Source organism: Cryptomeria japonica, chromosome 7 (assembly GCF_030272615.1).
Source record: "Cryptomeria japonica chromosome 7, Sugi_1.0, whole genome shotgun sequence".
NCBI classification, from domain to species: domain Eukaryota; kingdom Viridiplantae; phylum Streptophyta; class Pinopsida; order Cupressales; family Cupressaceae; genus Cryptomeria; species Cryptomeria japonica.
Window position 1 is genome coordinate 582,018,605 of NC_081411.1, and position 20,608 is coordinate 582,039,212.

Below are 20,608 nucleotides of genomic sequence, written 5' to 3' on the forward strand. Positions count from 1 at the left end.
CCACAAGATTGTACTGCTTTGGGGTGGAGGTGGTGCCTTGTGGAGCTGCCTTTATGGTAACCTTGCCACGACACGTAACAACATTACAATTTGAGTTGGGATTTTTGAAGGTTATAGTTGCAACTTGTTCATTGGCATCATACAGATGATTTATAGTATAATTATATGCAGCCTGTGTATAATCAGTGGTATCAGTGCCTCACCTAGAAGTGGAAGGACCCCTTTGATCTTGTGATGGAAGTGGATTTTTGAACATCAGATGATCATTATTTGTTGTTTTTGGGTCATGTCCTTCTATTTCAATTTCTCCTCGATCAATAAGATCCTGAATGAGATCTTTCAATCGGTGACAATTACCCATCTTGTGTCCTCTTCCTTGATGGAATTCACAGTGTTCAGTATCTCTCCACCATGCCGGTTTGACCTGAGGCTCATAGTTTGATAGTTTAGGGAGAGTGACCAAATTTTGAGAAATGAGTTGTCGCAATACTGTTTCAATGGGTTCCCCTAAGGGAGTGTATGTGTGTTTCTGTTTTTGCTGACGAGGTCTAGGTTCATCGTGAGATGTGATGCGACCTTGATTAGAAGGAACATTTGTGTTGTTCTGAGGTGGAGGATTTTGTCCTGCAAACCGAACCACAGGTTGTGCGTTTTGGATAGTCCGGGCATCCACAACCCCATCGTTGACGATATTCTTGTTTTTGTTCCAGAAGTTTGGTTTATCACTATTGAAGCGCGGGCGAGGACCATCTTTTGGTTCATTGAAGATTTTGATGAGTGCCTGTTCACACTTCAAACCCTTGGTGATGATATCATTAAAAGAGTCTGTGTCTTTGACATCCAGGTGAAATTCCATTTCTTCGTTTAAGTTGGAAATGAATATTTCCACTAGTTCTCGTTCAGGTAACTGAAGAGAACGTCTGCTAGACATTTGGCGCCATCGTTGCAGGAACACTGAGAATAGTTCACCTAGTTTTTGTTTGGTGTTGCATAGATCAGCCATGGTGATGTCGCGTTCAATGTTATGAGAATAATGAGCGAGGAATTTCTGAATGAGTTCCTCAAATGTTCTAATGCCACCTGGTAGTCGGGAAAACCATGATGTGGTTGTTACTCCCAAGCTTTGGGGAAAAAGGCACATTAGTTATGTGTCTTCATATGCTACTTCAAGACAAGCGGAATGAAATTCTCTGACATGATCGCAGGGATCCCCTTTTCCTCTATATTTTTCAAATTTGGGTGTTTCGAACCCGCGTGGAAAGGGTGGCATATAAAGATTCCTATCAAAAGGATAGGGACAAATGTCATTGAGTGAGAATTGATTAGTCTTGACTCCACTATGAAGTTGTTGGGCGAGATTCTCGACTTGTTGCCGTAACATCTCCATTTCAGTTGGAGGAGGAGGTGGTGGGTTACCTCGGGGAATATTATATCTGAGGGGATCTCTACCTCTTTCCTCTTCATGGCGAATTTGTCTTTCTGATGCTTGTCTTAATTGGGCAAGATCAAAGTCAGAGGGGAGTTTTGCTCCTTCTTGAGCGAGTCTTAAGAAGTGAGCGTCCACATTGCTCCTGAGTATTTCGTCAAACAGTCTGTTAAAGAGAGGGTTATGCTGGGCCCTTTCTATTGTTGCAGGAGTAGGAGTACTTGGGTTTTCGTCATTCGCATTTCCTCCAAGTGCTTCTTGAAATTCATTGAGATTTTCCTCTTCTTCTTCTTCCATTTCTATTTCTCGTTGCCTTGACTGTGATGGGGTTTGAGCCATTTTGCTTGCAAGCTGTTGTTGAAGTTGTGTGAAAATGATGATGAAAGGTTGATGGTTGGTGAATTGTGTTGCACGTGGATCTCTAGCACTTTTAAGGTGGATGTAACCGAAATTCCTTTTTTGAATTGCTTGCTTGTTTGATAAGTTTTGATGTGATAAGGTGTAGAGAAATCTGAGATGTGTTACAGATTTAACTACCTAGTAATGAGAGGATTCACTCATGAACTAGTTTTAACCTGCGTAGATGTGTCTCTTAGGATGAGCTTATCCTAGATATAGAAACAATCTAAAAAGTGATGTGATGTGTTTGATTCAAGCAATATCTAAAAGAGAACTTTGGGACAAGAACCTCTTAATGTTTTGAGAGTTGGAACGGATTGATGATGATGAAGTGATGATGTATGAGTAAGATGATGGATGAAAATGTTTTCAACTTCAGTAAAAACTTTGTGTTACAAATGGGACAAATTCTACCTCTTCTCTTTCGGGTGTTGGTGGTATTTCTCGAGCTGTGTTGTATGTGATACAGATGTTTGGGAAGAAGTTGGGATTAATCTTACCTCCTTGGTTTTTGTGATAACTCAGAGCTCTATATTGCATAAAAGCTCTGCGGTTCAATGATTTTGAATCAAATTCGTTTGTTTTGCCTTGAAGGTAGAGACGCATGCGATGCAAAAAGACTTTGTGAGACAAAGATTTGTCTATTTATATAGAAGAACTTCCTTCTTTTGATCAAAGCCTTTGAGCTTAATGGTCTTCTTTTCAAGTTGATATTCTGATGATGCTTCTTCTTTCGCAAGATGTGAAGAATGGTCATAAAATTTGACTTTTTGTTGTTTGCACTTTGTTTTTGATGTGTTTGGTTGGATGAATACTTTGTTTTTGGAAGTGATTTTCTGATTTTTCTTTGACAAGAAAACAAAGCAAGCACACAAACACAAGAATGTTGCCTAAAAAGGCACAAATGAGTATGGGTCTAGATCAACCCAATCCTTGGACTTCTTATGACCCTTCCTTTAGATGTATTTTAAGGTGTATTTCCAAACCCTGAAGTCGGCTCAATTTGCACTAGGTCTTTAAAACGAACACACTTCAAACACTTTTTTTCCCTAAGGTCAAATGGCCTGTTGTGATAAATTTAGCCCACATCTTGATATTTCTTCGACTTTGGTACTACATACCTTATGAATCCCACCGTGGTAGGTAAGGATGTGATATACTAAGTCTTGCACGAGCATAACAAATAGATGATCCCTATGATGGGGGAGTCACCACTTTTATCAAGCCACAAGTGACTTTTCAAAAAGCTATGTTTCTACTCAAGGAAATATGTATGGTGAGTATCTTGGGAGCAAAACCATCTATGCTCTTGCACTAAATTATATCACAAATATCCTCAATCAATAGAACGGGTGGGCTACTACTTAAAGGTGTTTAGTCATGTTCGATGTTTTTGGACATAAGTTCATTCTGCAGTGACTCACTTAAGAGCCTTGTAACTGGTGGTGGGGCCCATTAGTCCTTTCGGCCAGTTACACTGTAGGAACAACTATACCCAAGGCTACAACTTTCGCTCTCGCCTGATTTCTATAGCGGCTCGAAGGATTTACCGCTCAAGGTCGTTCCCAAGAGTATTGATCCCTTGGCAGGCCTCTCTTAAAAAGATAAAATTTGAGTGTTACTAACACTTTTCTCTTGCACCTAGGACCACGAGAGCCAAGGGAGAGGATAGTGTGTGTTAGAGGTAGGACCACTCGACTGACCTTTTTGCACAAATGTGCCAAACACAAAATTCACTTGTTCTTTTTAATCCATCATCGCAAATGTGATCTAACTATTTGGAGATGTTGCTCCAACAGCCATGGTGTTCTTTTTAACTTCAAAAGCAATGTGTTTTGTAATCTAGAATTCGAAAATCCTGGTCAACTTAATGAAAACACGTTTGCTTGAAGTAAAATTTGTTTTTGCAAAAATCAAAACAAGTGGATTGTTCTTTTTACTTGCCCAAAAATTGAAGTGTGGATTGTGATTTTTAAGTTTGATGCAAGAAAGGAAATTTGTCTTGTCGATTTTAAGCACCGAAATAAAATGTATCCCTAACTTGCAATGAAAGCAAAATTTGAAGTTGTTGTTCTTTTTACCTTGCAATAAAGAAAGATGAATTTTCTTTTAAGCACCAAAAACAAGTTTGAGGTTCATTTTATGCACTCCAAAATAAGATGTGAGGTTTATTTTAACTTGTACAAGAAGGAAGAATGGATTCTTTTTAACCAACTTTTGAAAGAAAGTAAAAAAAGAAACTTTAAAGCATCTAAACTAACTCCTTATCCTGCACAAAAAAAAGATTAGAACCTGCACAAAAGATAATTAGTTAGAAAAATCTGCATGTCTTGGTGGGCTTCTACAAGCCTAAATTTTTTGGTTTTTTGGTTACAAGGTGATTTGGACGACACTTTGTTACAATAGCGCTAGTCTGTGTTTAAGCAAAGGTGCTACTTAACACAAAAGCGCTTAAAGAAGGGGAGAGACAGAGAGGCAAAAGCGCTAGAAGATTTTCAATAGCGCTAAAATAACTACAAACGCACCAAAACAAGTCCAAAAGCGCTGGAATGAGGACAATAGCGCTATTGTAAGAACAATAGCGCTAAAATCATAGATGTCGGTAGCGCTAGAACGTGTTCAATAGCGCCAAAGCGCAACCTGTGTGACATTTTCAATAGTCAGACATGTTAGTTTGCTAAAAACAATGATATTTTTGGTGTTGCGATTCACGTCGGGTTCACCAAATGATGCCCTCCTATATGGACAAGGTTAGCAAATGATAAATAACACAAAAGACACGAAACCGTTAGTGTTAGTCAATCAAAAACTAATCTAAAAAGACATACCAAGAGAGACACTAAAAACATGCTAATATATCTAACTAAAGAGACAATGATAATGAGACATCTCCAAATGCCTCTTAGCATGGTCTTAGCTCCTTCTCCTTTGTTCCTCTCCTCTCCAAGTTCCAAAATAGTGTAGCTCTCAGCAGCTTTTTGCACTATGGATGCTTATGGAGGATTGAGATTGTAGTATTGTGCTTCAAACATGAAATGAAAAGCTAATACTATGCTATTGATGCTAAAATGATATATTTTAACCAAAATGACAAGATATTAGATTGCTATGCTAAAATGCTCTCTTAAAATGCCTATAGCTTAAATGCATATAAGTTTTCAGGATCTGGATTATGAAGAAATGGGCTCTATTTATAGGAAAAATGGAGCAATGGATGGTTGAGATTGAGTAATCTCAACAAGGGTCAGGATTGAATGATTTCAAATCCATGTGAGGGCTTTCAACCCAATCCCAGGATGACAAGTGTTAATGTGAGATAGGTTGAGAGGAGAGGGAATAAGCATTTAATGCTTGACATGACCTTGGGAGTTAAAGTCAAGGTTGGTTGAATGAATAAACTCTTTATTCAAAGAATAAAGCTTTTATCCAATGGATAAATTCTTGTGCAAATGTGAAATGGATGAATATGGTCAAAACAATAAGTGTTTGGGGAGACAAGTTTGAAATAACCATAAATGGTTATGTAAGAGCCATAAATGGTCATGTAAGAGCCATTAGTGGTCTTGGAAGACTTTGGGGGTTATTTTGTTGAACACACAAAGCATTAAATGATTTTCAAAGACTTTGGAGTCTTTGAGAAGTGACTCCATTTTGCTTAGGAATGTGACAATAATTAGGGGATGGATTAGGCTAATTAGGAAGGGGTTAGAAGAATCTAGAAGGGGATTAGATTTTGCAAGTGGATTTGGTGGGTGAGGGAAAATAGGATTTTATTGAAATAAAAATTCATTTATTTCAATAAATGTGTGCAAGTTGCATTTGTAGGAAAATGCAAGTGGGGGGGATAATGAATTAAATAAATGTTTTATTTAATTTATTTAAAAGAAGAAAAGGGGATTTTATTAAATAAATAGATTTTATTTATTTAATTGATTGGAATTTGATTTAATGAATTAATTAAAATAAATTGAATAATTTATTTAATTAATAGAAGAATGTTTGGGGACGAATTAATTAAATATTAATTTAATTAACTGATAGCTAGTGGATTTTTAATCAAATAAATAGCGAATATTTATTTAATTAAGCTGGACAGATTTGTGTGACTACAGATAGTATTGCTAGAAAGCTAAGGAATAATTTAACCATGAAATATCAAGATGGTGATACAAAGCACAACTTTAATTGATTTTATTGACATGAATCTATGCAATAGGTTAAGATAGTACATTAATAACAACAAGGGTCCTATACTAACTCTAATTAAGAATGCTAATACCGACATATTTATATGGATCAATTAGTTTAGTTGTAGTGGAATGCCCATTATTAATCACTACATGTGTTCCAATGTGAAGAATATTTAATTATACTAGAGTCACATTTGCTTACAAATTGTTTAAGGAGAAACAAGCTATACAATTATTTTGCCCGATGTAATAAAATTTATGGTTGACATATGAGTCGATTTGCATTTACCATTCACATGCATTGTGATATCATGAACAATTCCTATAGTAATCCAATATTATGTTTCTCTGAATTATATTTTTTATTACTAGTCAATTCATCATAACAAAACAATATTACATGAAAATATATCCTTGATTCCATCACAATTATTTACAACAATGGAAGCAATAATACATTTCTTGTCATTGTGCTATACAAGAGAATTCTTATCATGTTTCCATGAAGAACTATAATATTAAAATAATTTACTTTTCACTTAAATTTTAAACATGCTCCCCATAGGAATATAATGCACACGGTTTCGTTTTCCAAAAGAATTCTATAGTGTTATTATAGTTCTCATAAATATCTACCTTTACTATATTCTAAATTTTACCCTATCTGTACATGTTTGACATTACTATTTAATAAAAAAATAGGTATATTGTATTATTTCTATCATATAATTTTATTTATGGTTGGATAAATGTTGTGCTTACAAATCAATTCCATGTCATTACTACTTCAACGCCATTAAAAACAAATTGAGGTTTCGTAATAGTGATATCATATATATTTTAACTTCTATAGTTTAAGCTATTTTTATGTTACCAAACATTATGATAGACTGACCTATATCCATGCACACAATGATAAAATTCACCCACATTCCTACCATGGTAGGATATTGGTATGTCTCACACACATATACATCAACTTACTATCTAGTTTAATAACATGCATTGATTTATTACAAACATTATCTATATTATACATCAAGTCAAGGCTCATACACGAGAGAAAAGAGAGCATGGCGAGACTTTTAATATTCCAAGTACAACATTTTCACTAAATGATTAAGGAACAAAATTCTATAGCTAAAATGTAAACCAAGGCCTTGCTAGGTATGCCTCCAACGATTCCATTAGGATCAAGGTATCATCCTTCCATAATAAAAATGTTTAATAACAAGGGAACACATATGCCTCCCTTTAGGGACAATTGGAATTTCCTCCAAGAGCCTAAAGGAAGGGAACAAAGAGCATTCCCAAGACATCGTGTGCTAGATTGCAACAGTACTAAAGTTGGAACACAAGAAAGTGAAACTAAAGGAGAAAATCAAGGGCCTCAAAATCAAATCCTAGGCATGGTAGAACCACAAAAGGATAAATAAAGTAATATCTTTTTCCCAATAAAATTTATGGTAATTCTCTCCTTGTTGAAAGATCTATAATATGGCATGGAGGTGTGATTCCTCCTACATGTCCTTAAATTCATAAATACATTGTCCTAGCAACAAAAAAATGATTTGCACTTCTTCAAAGGAACACTATGATGGGCACCGAGTACAATAATATCCAAATATTCAATCCATGAAAAACCATAAACAATTATGTATTTCTTCTAAGAATTTCATAAACAATATGCATATCTCTAATTGCTAATTCTATATGCTATTTATTATTGCATATATAAATAGAAATATAGAATTCTTTAGGGCAACGCTAAATGACTCCTTGCGATTTTCATTGACCTCACACACCACAAACCATAACACATTTATGACAATCTAGAGAAAACTAAAGAAAGGTAGGCAAGCATATGCAATGCATTTTATGAAAGCATTAAGTAGTCACCCAAAAAAACACAAAGGGAATGCTCAAAACCTAGGTGATTCCAAGAGTCCAAGAAAATTCCTTACAAGATTTGTATGCTTAAAACTAAATTGTAGCCATTTAGTTATCATTATTCTTAATTCAAGTGGTACCATAACTTAAATAATGAATTTTAGACCTATCAACTACCTTAGCTTCTCAATCCTTTTCAACAAATTGATTTTTTTGCTCGACTTAAACTCCTATTATTGCATGAATACACATTTATTGAAATATTTCATTCTAAAAAAATGTTGTACCTCCTCCATACTTCCATAACTGTTTTTTTATTAGAACCAGAATTTCACATTAACTAAGTCATTGATTAGGTTTCCGCTATCACTTGTCGAAGCACGATGCAACTGAATCCAAATGAAATCCATTGTAGCCGTTAATAGAAATGTTCAAAAATATCTGAAACTAGAATGTAACGTGAAATCTTTTTTAGAACGTTGTTATGGAGGGCGGAAAAAGCAAGAAAAAGCATACCGGGCTAAGATAAAACCATTCTATCTTTCATTATTCTTTACAGAGTATTCTTCCTCTTCAGTTAACGTTTCCTTTTGTTTCCTTTTGTTTCTCTTTGTTATATTTTTTTCAATGTTTTTAGTTGGAGCTTTCTAGGTTTATTCATCTTTTTGTTTGTTTTATTTTTTTGGTTGGGATTTTTCATCTTTCTGGTAAGGGTTTTGTACAGCGTGCACGCAGGTCTGTATTTCTACTGTTTCCCTTTTTTTTTTTGGGTTGGTTTCTCTGTGATTTTTCCTTTTTTTTTGGTTGGTTTCTCTGTTTTACATAGGAACAAGCCGAGCAGAGGAAGGGGCAGAGCAAAAGGAAGAGGCAGGGCAAAAGGAAGAGGCAGGGCAAAATAAAGTGACAACTGATAGAGGCAAAATCCTTGTGCTAGGTAATTCTTCTTACAGGTTATCCTTATTATAAGAAATTCTTCTTGTTTTAGATTTTTTTGATGTCTATTTTCGGTGACTACCTGTCCTTGTTTATTACGCCGCTACTTTGAATTGCAACTGGGGAGCTTCCATTAATAATCTCTTTTTAAAAATTTTGCTGACTAGAGAATGGATTTGTGCAGGAATATTTGGCAAGTGAGGAAGGATGGAGGAGTTGTGCTACAAGCTGATTTTGCTATTTTGAATTGAATGATAAAACCACCGAGGAGGGATGGAGGGAGTAAGAGATATTAAAGGGGACATTCTCATCTGCTTGAAATTGAAGGCTCTATGCGTAGTCTACATTCAGGTATGTCTTCTATCTGCTATTTTTTTCCTTCCAGCCACTAGTCATTCTTCACATTAGAAACTGTTTTTTATCTTATTGAAACTGAGATTGAGAATGACTTTCCTAAGAATTTGTCATGTCTCTATTTCAGTTTGATATGTTTTTATAATAATAATGTGTTGATTATTTGATCAATGATGATTGCTACCTATTTAATCAAGATGTTAATAACATTTAATTACATTTGATGAATGACACTTGTTATTTATTTGATTAATTTTTTTTTTTAATCTGACCGGTTAGAAACTAGAAGTGGTTATCACATTTGTACAAATGTGTACAAATGTGATAAGGGAAGGGGTTCGTTTGACCTTAGTCATTAATAAAGACAAATTTCTGTCTCTGCTGACTGTTCCTTTACCAATCACTGCTAACAACAGACACGTCTCCCTAAATATGTGTGACCTTTGGAGGGATCATGTCTTTACATTGATTGTGGAAGACTATAAAGTCTGGAACTGGAGGGGGAAAAAAGAAATAAAAAGGTATTAAGAAAATAAACTGTTAAAAAGGAAGAGATCGATTAGAGCTGGAAGAGCAGATCGATCAAGGACCAGAATTATTATAAATTGCAATCTGCATTTGCATTAATTGGGTTATGCATTATAGTTCATAAATATAAATTACTAACTTAAGTGATAAAAATAGATGAATAATAAATAAATATAATTATCTATTATATGGAGTAATTATATATATATATATATAGGAATGTACTTATATATATGTATGTCAAAACACATACATTTATGATACATGAAAGACTATTATAATGATCTCGCCTTAAACCTTTCGCTAATGCCTTTGGAAGGATAGGTTGGTTTGTTTAGGGAGAGGCAGAGTAATTCCATCCCAAATTGGGTGACGCATAAGTGGTGGTATTAATGGGTGTTCATGAAACCCTTGGGCCAAGTGGTGGTATTGATGGGCGTTCATGTAACCCTTGGGCCTACTTGTGGAGGTGGTTTCAAGCGTCCTATGGCAGTAAATCCCCATCCTTCATTAGGGTTAGGAAAGAAGTAAGGATGATGTATAAATATAATAATTATTGATTGTATTATGAACAATTAATTGTCTCTAGCATAATAATCGGAATTAAGGCATGATAGTGCATAATAATGTATAATGCTGCATGCTAAACAGGCAGTCCTAGCAAGGGACATTACATAATTTTTTGTGCTATAATATTCTTTCTCTTCTCTCCTTAATACTGGATCTAATTGGAATGAGGGTCAGGTTTTCACACTAAGCACTAACACACGATGCATGTAAAACAAACGATAGGGACAAGGAAGACATGAACCAAAACTATACATTTCAGAATCACAAAATCAGTCATAGGTGCAGAATCACATTTCACAATTCTTGTTTGATGTAAGGTCTCTAGAGTCACATTTCACAATCAATGCTAGATGTAAGGTCTTTAAACTTAGAGAATAGGCGTCACAATTTAGTGCCTACCAACGTTATGAAAAAATCTTAATTTGAGAATTTTAGAGGGAGGTAGATCATAAGGGAATTAGGGTTCAATTTGATAAGAGATTTATAATCAGTTAAAAATCCATCATAAGATTTCTTGAATTCCTACAGCTACAAGATATTCTATAAATTTAATAACAAAATAGGACCCACTTCAACTACTAGTAAATGAATTCAAAAGCATAGGAGTTCTCATATCAAGTAGACGAGAAGTGTTGTTTCCAAAACCCAACCTAACTATAATTTTATCATATAGTAAAGGTTCCACACAATATAAGCTACGCAAAGAGTTAACCACAATTAAAATCGTTCAAGAGAGTTTCTATGTAAATTCTTTTGTATCTCATAAATGTGTGGGAAGGGAGATTTTTTTATCTTATTAGTTGAAGTTGAACTACCAGATGGAATTATAAGTAATTTTGTGTATATATATTTTACCTAAATGTACCATAGTCAACTATGGAATGGTGAATACAAGGATGCATAAGGACATTTAGAAGTTATATGTTTCTTCTAACAATGTCTTGCTATACTCTTTGGCCTCCCTTAAATTTGCAACTAAAATGACCTTCATTCTCATCTCCTTCCTGACTGCACACAACTCATTATTCCACCATAAGGAGTAGGAGGCTATTATTGATCTATGTGAAACTAGCTTCATGTGGTCTCCTCCACTCTCTAATAGGGTGCACCATTTTACATGCCCTGCATCTTTCTCCTTGTACTGCCTTACCTCTTCTTCCACTTTTGTCCATGTTTCTCTCCACTCTCTTCTCTTCCTATATATGAAATATATGTCTTGACATATGGTAATTGTACTCCCCAATTGACACATTATTCTCTTACACTAATAAGTCTAGAACAAATATCTCACATTACTAGTCTTTCTTAGTCTAAACTTGATTTCTTTGGACATGGAGATAGCGTTTTCATTCTTCTTGCTGTCATCACAAAAAGGAGTCTCCTATTTTTTTATATATATAAAATCAGTATGGGAGAATTATTATAGTGTCGAGAAATGCTCACCTTAGAAGGGACCACAATGTGAAGGAGATCCTCAACAGATTGGCTTACCCTATTTTTTCTCTTTTGCAGGCTCTCATTGAGTCTAATCTTGTATCTGTTGCTGAAGATACAGGGATACCCATCGTCAAAGGAAATGCTCCTAAATAAAAAGCCTTTCTCTCCTAGGTAAACCCCTCTTTATTAGTCCTCTTAAGATTTATTATGGCTTGAAAAGGGATTCCATACCTCATAAATGAATGACAATCAACGTTCTTCCCATCGCACCCATATCCATTAATAATGTCAAGCCCTTCACCACACCTTCATTGGTTTACAATATTCCCAAATTCATTGTTATGACTCAGGAATTGCGATCTGCTTCATATATCTAAATCTTAGTTGTATACTATTACAGTCATGGAAATATTCCGGACCCTATCTAAATCTTACTTGTATACTGTTACAGTCATGCAAACATTTCGGACCGTAAGTTGAACTTTTTTGGTTTAAGAGAGGTTTATACTTTTTAGTTTAAACTTTATTCTATCAATACAATCAACACCATTTCTTAAACATTTCTAACCCCATCAGTCCGATGACCAAGTAAAGAACATTGCATTAAATAGGACTTTTCTATCTATACGGAACCAGGTTGCGATCCTCACAAGAATCTTAATGTAGCCATAAAACAACATAACCGGTATTATCATGCCTTGAGGATTACCAGTTCAACACTTACCTCTATATTCTATAACAGGGCATTTGCTATCCTAATGTGAACTTTTGAAGTTTGACAAAACATTCTCCTACATAACAGGGCATGACCCATAAACTCTTAATGGCAGTATTGTAGGTTTTTAAACATTGAGACTTGATTTCCACTCATGGCATGCACTATGCAAGTTCTTAGCTGATTTTCAAAACCTGAAACTTCTTTATATTTGGTGCACTCTGAAATGCAGACTTCTGCCCAAAACCTTTTATCTCGTTCTTTATTCTATGCTGAAATCTCAAATCACTGTTATTGAATGACAATTTTAATGCCTTGAAGAATACCTATTGTCTCTGCATGGTTTAAGCTTCCTAGCAAATGCACTTGAAAGTCCATACTTGCTCATGGTAAGAAATGAACGACGGGGCAAAGTCCAAAACACATTGGCTAATTAGGAAAACAGATTTTAGTTGCAAGTCTGACATAATCTGAAAATTCTCGTATGGATACAACACATATAAAAAATTGACTTTTAAGAAACATCACCTGCCTTCGAACAACATAACTTAGCATATAGACATTATTATTGTAAACCTAAGTTACCAGGTTCTTCTACTTTAGCTCAGGTCCTGGTATTGGTATAATTCGGGTACTGGTACAGTTCAGGTTCTTTCTAGCTATAGCTTGGGTTCTTCTTGGGTACCTTGGTTCTCTATGGGTCTTTCTATGAAGAACCCACAGAGAACCCAAGCATCCGGAAAGTACCAAGGGCTGTACCTAAGCATAGTTTCATAAACTAAAATCTCAGTTTCACTCCCACAACTTTGTGACAGCATTTTTTATTAGAATATGCTAGCAAGCAAGCAATTAAATATCATTTCAGTTGCATTTGTGAACTATACATATGAAAACAGGGTTGTTAAACTTTATATCAGCAATAGTGAGCTTGATTTCAATTGATTTACATTATGCATACGTAGCAGGTGTTTGCTTATGTTTTGTGAAATCACTTTCCTTGTGTTGTTAATGGTTTGACAGTTTATCAAATGTTTGAAAAAATGAAATTGAGCCAACTTCTGCATTTGACACAGCGAGTGGTAGTGGCAATCCAATTGATTGTGATTCAAATGAAATTGAACCAAAAGTTGATAATGACTTTGACTCTTCTGATTAAGAACATGAATATTAAAATCAATTATAATTTGAATTTTCATTGTGTAATGACATTTTGACACTTGAGTATTTTCATTTTTGCAAATTATGAATGAGGTATAAAAATATTCTACTTTTTGATATTTATTGACAATTTTGGATTTGAGTATCACTCTTCTTGTAGTTTTACAATGACGCTGTCTATAATGTTTGAACACACACACACACACACACGTATATGTATGTATGTATGGATGTACCCAATGAATTTTTTTTGTCGTACCCACGAATCTGTACCTACCCATACATGTACCGTATCCGTACCCAAATTGGTAACTTAGGATTATACTATTTAGGAAAAATATATCCAATACAATAGGTTTCTTCCACATAATCTCAATCTATAGACCAATTGTATACAATCTCCAACTAGAACTTCATACCTTCAAGATACAACAAATTAGACCAATTCCACACTATCCAACCTTGGCACATTCATATGAAAAAATAGAAATTGCCTTCTTCATGACTAATCATCAAACTATCTAATTGCTATGTAAAATACCAATAATCACTCAACCATCTCATGATCATTGAACCAAAGATCGTGGAACCACTTCTCTTAAATCCTATATGCATTTGCATTAGCAACTTGTATTTAGCGCTTTATGAGCTTTGAGGCATTTTCTAGATTATTTTGTATGCACCATGTATCCCTTGTTTTAAGATATGTATAGTTCTCACATCATGTCCTATGATGTCTATGCCTCAATAATTGAAACTTTGGCATTGCCTCATCTAAGACCCAAATTCACCTGCTCATTTGTTTATGATCCTATGTAGTCGGTCAATATTAAATCAAATAAGCATTAGTGCAAATGATTTAATAAGATATTCTAGCCCTTTATGAATACACAAAATTTCAATACGCTAAAGCTAGCTCTTTATCAAATTCCTTAATCAGGGAGTCTAGGGAGTCTAGCTGCATGCAGCGTTTGTTTCATTAGTCATGGATATGGCACTAGCTAGTTGCCACAATAGAGGGGAAACACTGGTGAGACCAGTAAAAGAAAATTTCTCTTAGGAAAATCATCTCATGCATTCAGTAGAAGTGCAATTAGAATAGGTTTTGAGCATATACATGATAAGCTTGATAAAACTCTCAACAGTAACATCATAGGCATGCATAAACAGAGGTAAATAATAACACCTTGCCACTTGCATTGCACTCATTTCATGACCATTTTCAAAGCTTGTGAATGTAATATCCCTACATAAATATTAATATATAATCAATTATCTTATTTCTCATTTTATTAATTTATTTCTTATATAACCAATTTCTATTTTATATTCTTATATAATCAATATCTAAATATTAATTTATAAACAATGTTTAATATTTAATATTAATTTGGAATCAATAATAAATTAATGTTTAATATTTAATGTTTTTTAATGTTTATCCAAAATATATAAATATTTGTGAAGATTTTATATTTTTCTTTAAGGGGGGGTTTCTTGAAGTTATCACTGCTCCATCAAGATGCCTGTACCAATAAACAAGGTGACTACAATCTCAAGCATATTTCTCTCATCATCCATCATGCCAACACACAAATCATAAAAGATCCATCTAAAGAGAAGCCACACTTTGTCACAAAACAAAGCACAAGTCTTGTCTCAATTGATATCTCAACAAAAACACTCATCCAAATGTATCACTATGCATTAGTAGCTATCAAGATACAATAGCCATATCTGAAATAGTACTCACAACTAGTGCTAACACATCCAAATGTCCATACCTCAAAGACATACAAAGCATAGTAAAGTCATTCCATCAACCCATAAATCGCAATCACAAACTCAATGTGCAAACTTGTCAAAGTAAAACATACACATATAGGAACTACCACTACGTGGGTAATACAAATTTGAAAATGATCAAGGCATATCAATCCTACTTATAGCATCACATAGAAGTGCAAACAACATCATGTAGTACCAAGGAACATCCACAATGATATGCAAAACCTGCAAACCAATAACTTGCAAGTACAACTCTCATCATAATTCTCCATAGCTCTCCCATGTCCTCCACATTCAATAAAGGAAATAAATAAAGAAAGCTCCATGTCATCACCCAAAAACCAAGTGAGAACACATGAGCACAAACTAGTAATCACCATAGCTCCATACAAGACCTCAACTTTAATGTCATGTGAAACCAAACATATAGGAAGATTACCAAGACCAAAGAGAGAAACTACAAATCAAAACTTGTAGCATGTCTTTCTACATACACCTCTAAATGCTAATTGTTTAAATATGATGTCCTTCACAATACCCCAAAAGAAAAACTATAAAAACACCCAACTATTCAATCACAAAGATCAAACACATGTATCATGTCACCAACATGGATGTAAGCCTTTGTAACCAATAATATCAAAATAGACAACCATGCTATCCATCCCTCAAAATGAATATTCTAGAACTAACCATCTATCCATAGATCAAAATCTTTATCTATGAAAGATAAAGCATAAAAATAATGCACATGGAAGGAACAATGGGAAATACCTCCCAAGTAATAAACTATTGAGTGGACCAAGAGTGGGGAATGGGAATGGTCCTCCAAGATATCCAAGTCATCATAATCATCCAAAGACAATCTCCTCATAGGTCCATTTCAAGGTGTATGATTCTCTTACTTCCTACTAAAATCTCACCAAGAGTATCTATATCAACACATGTCTCTAATCACAAGAAAAAAGAAGCCTCACTTAAGTCTCCAAGTATCCATGAGAACTTGTAACCAATTGTGATGTGGTGAAAATTAGGAGTTAGGGTTTCACCAAGTATATCCACTAAATAACCCAATCAACACCACAACATTGAAAGAGGAGTGAACCCAATAGATCTAGGTTGAATCCCCAATGGGTAAAGGGCTGAGATTTTGATTGGATTCACTGGTTGGAGTTGATTATCCTCTTTCCTAGTTTAATTTGAAATGTATTTATGAAATTAGGGCAAAATAAGAGATATTTGAAGTAACTTGACAAATATGGAATGCTACAGATGTCCCATGGAGCCACAAACTAAGATTAGGAAAAATAATAGATTCAAAACCTATTCCTAGAAGTTTGGCCTATTTTTTTGGACCAGGTAGCATAGATCTGTCTTGGTCCTCCGAATTTTTTGCTATCAAAAGCTGAATCTGTTCGTCATTGTCAACATTGCCGAAATTCTCAGAGTATAACTCTTGCACTTGTTTCTTGCACATAGAAAGAAAGGGAAAGATGTCGTGGATAGGAGTTTGCTTAAATCAAAACCCGGTTTAGGAATTAACTTTGAATGAAATGATGCAAATACTGAAATAAATCTTAAGGAGATATACCTCATATATGCAATTGTTAATGATGATGCAGTTCTCTTTGAATGTAATCACAAATGTTGAATGTAATGCCATGACAAACACATGAACATGAAAAACCTATCACACACACATGCTTGAATGAATATTGATTTAACTTTGCTCCACAATGCTTGAATGATGAATACGCAATCTTGAATCTTTGAAAATGCTTGATGATGATTGCTTCATGGATGCACAAATACTTTAGCTAGATCATGGATGTCAAAATGGATTGATAGGATGTCTTTATATATGGTTCCCTAGGTAAATTACTGATTAGGCTTACCTCCAACCGTCATTTGTAGCCTTGGGGGCTGAAATCCATTAGAGAGGTAAATGATCGATGCCATTTCAAATTAGGGCCTATTTGAGGGGGACTGAGGCATTTTGGGGTGCCTTGATTCAGACCAAGGTGCTCCATGCCTTGGTTCTCCAGCAAACAAGACCAATACAAAGAGAAATGGGGGAAGGATCTCCAAGATGGGACCCACCAAGTGTTGTTCATGACATCAAAGTTGGAGAATAGGGTCAAACCAGACATAGAGAGGGGATGGGATATGGCACACTAAAGTAGGAGCACAAACATGAGGTGTAAATTAGACCGGTTACAATTTACAATGCTACATTTAGCCCCCACTTTAACGAAAGTATGAGCCTACACAAATACTAGCGGTAAAGTAGAAAATATGAGAGGAGCAATTAGGAGCAAGATCACAAGGAGATTAGACATCACTAATTTCGAGGAACCAAGCCCCCAATCTTAGGATCTTAACTCATACAATCATATGCAAGGACACACAAAATAAGACAAAGACAAAAGGACAAACAAAGACAAAAGACACACAAAGACAAAAAGGCTCCAAGTCAACTACTAGAAGAGACCCCAATAATCAAAATGTCTCACCTGCTAATATCATTCTCGGAATGCTATCACAAGAACACAAGCAATCACATAAAAAGAGCAAGAGCTTGTATCAAATGATGAACCATGATCCACAAATAGCAAATCTATGAGCTCATGGGGAAGAGAAAAGAGAGGACATGGATGCCACAGGCTAGCAAGTTGTGTTATGCTAGGTGATCCATGTTGGAGAGGAGAGTTAGAATAGTCTAGTTGTGTTTTGCTAGTTCCACTCATCTTATTGCATATGTTGTTTTCTGGTTTCAGGAATTAAGCATCTTGTATAAGACTTTGTTTTATCTGTTTTCAAGCATGCAACAACTTGTATAAGACATGAAATGAAAATCAAAATGTGTCTAGTTTCGGGAACATCTCGTATAAGACTTTGTTTGCTTTGGTTTCGAGAATGTGTACCTCGTATAAGACAAATATATGCCTGGTTTCAGAAACATCTCATATAAGACTTTGTTTTGTCTGGTTTTGAGAATGTGTACCCCATATAAGACATAAAAATGTTGTGTTTGGTTTCAGGCATTACACATCTTGTATAAGACTTTGTTTTGTTTGATTTAGAGTCTGAACACCTTGTATATAAGAGATGCAAAATAGAGTACAAAGAGGGTGATATGCAATGCCGCCCCTTGAGATGTCAACATAGTCCTATTTTGATGTCTTAAGGAAGCTAGAAACAAGGATACGCACCTTCAATCAAGGAATTATCTTTTTATGCAATAATTTACATAAATTTAAGCTAAAGAGGCATTACTCTTACAAGCAAGGACAAGATATTTGGAAAAGAGATATCTTGCAACAAGTGTACATGGAATTCTTGGAGGAGAAGAGATATTTTCTCAAAGACATCTACCTCCAAGAGGAGATTTTTGAACAAATATAACATCATCAACCAAAAGAGAGGAAGGAGAACAATAATGCATACATTCCCCCTATTCTTAAGTGAAAGAGATTCTTGATGAAGGATGACACTTTTTGAAAAATTGATTGCTCAAATAATTAGATAATCTATTCAACAATATACAAGCGTATATATAGAGATTACAAGACGACGTTCTAAATTAGGAACTAAATATAGGTGAATAAAATAAAATTAAATATTCTAATACCCTCCCTTAATGGTCATTCTATCTACTAACTACCCTACAGAAGACATTGCAGGTCTTTTGATCACAAACGGAAAGAACACTCTGCTGCGAAGACCCTCCCCGGATCTGCAATGTGTTAATGACCAAGAATACTAGAATCCATCCAACTTGATGTTGGGTAACCAAACTGAAACTTGAAATCACATTTTGAGGAAAAATCGACAAACCCTTCAAAACAGAAGATACAAATCATTTTTTGTGGAAAAAAATGGTAAAAACCCTAAATAGGAACAAAAACCTTGAAATGATTGCTCAAATAATTAGATAATCTATTCAACAATATACAAGCGTATATATAGAGATTAAAAGACGATGTTCTAAATTAGGAACTAAATATAGGTGACTAAAATAAAATTAAATATTCTAATACCCTCCCTTAATGGTTATTCTATCTGCTAACTACCCCACAAAAGACACTGCAGGTCTTTTGATCACAAACGGAAAGAACACTCTGTTGCGGAGACCCTCCCTGGATCTGCAACGTGTTAATGACCAAGAATACTAGAATCCATCCAACCTGATGTTGGGTAACCAAACTAAAACTTGAAACCACGATTTTGAGGAAAAATCGACAAACCCTTCAAAACTGAAGATACAAATCATTTTTTGTGGAAAAAAATGGTAAAAACCCTAAATAGGAACAAAAACCCTGACACGATTTTTGAGGAAAAAATTGAACAAAACCCTAAAACATTGCATGGCAAGACCCAAAATATCACTTGGTAAGACACTAAACATCACGTGGTAAAACCTTGATTTTTGAGGAAAAAATCAAGCAAAACCCTCCCATGATTTTTGGCGAAAAATCAGAAAACCCACTTTCCGCGCCCATAAAATTGCAAAAAATCTAGCAAAATCCGTCGCTTGAACTTAGACTGCCAAAAATTGTGCAAATATATGCGGGCAGAAAGACTACCACCATCGTCGCCACCAAAACACCCAGATGCGAAAATTTCCTTGGGTCAGAAAAAAATGACTCACCAAAATAATATCCCCCAAGCAAAAAAAAACGCGAAAATCCTTTCGTGCGGGGAGGAAACCCTAGTTGTGTCCGCCTCACAAACTTCCGACGTGGGTCGGACACAAAAATTGCGGTCATCCTAAAAAACGACGCGAAAAAAAATTGTGCAGAAAACTTAGAAAATCAAGGCCGTGAAGATCGCAAAAACTCCACCAAAAAACAAACGTGATTTCTGGAAAGGAAAAAGACGACTTCCAAAAAAAAACTTCTAGCAAACCCTAGCAGGTGGGACCTGCAAAAACTTTTAATCCAATTCGCCTAGGAAAAAACTTTCGAAAATTTTCAAAAAAAAATTTCAATAAGAAATAATTTTAGAATTATAAATTTTCCAAAACTTTTTAAATCCCGCTTTGATACCATGAAAAATTGATTGCTCAAATAATTGGATAATCTATTCAACAATATACAAACGTTTATATAGAGATTACAAGACGACGTTCTAAATTAAGAACAAGTTGTTTAAAGTGAACTACTAAAAAGCTAAACGCTAAATAAAGCTTAAAATCTAATTAACTAAAAAGAAAAAACT

The 20,608-nt window shown here is 34.9% G+C and overlaps 1 long non-coding RNA gene across 2 annotated transcripts in view; it reads left to right on the forward strand.

The window, feature by feature from the left end:
* Nucleotides 1-8,234: 8,234 nt before the first annotated feature.
* The window catches only part of LOC131048479 (uncharacterized), a 61,920-nt gene continuing 49,546 nt past the window's right edge, over nucleotides 8,235-20,608 (forward strand). The window contains exons 1-3 of one of the 2 annotated variants that reach the window (XR_009358601.1): nucleotides 8,235-8,465; nucleotides 8,732-8,839; nucleotides 9,023-9,189. This is a non-coding gene — a long non-coding RNA (uncharacterized LOC131048479). Of the gene's footprint in view, nucleotides 8,840-9,022; nucleotides 9,190-20,608 lie in introns of both variants that reach the window. The other variant, XR_009358600.1, reaches the window with a different exon arrangement.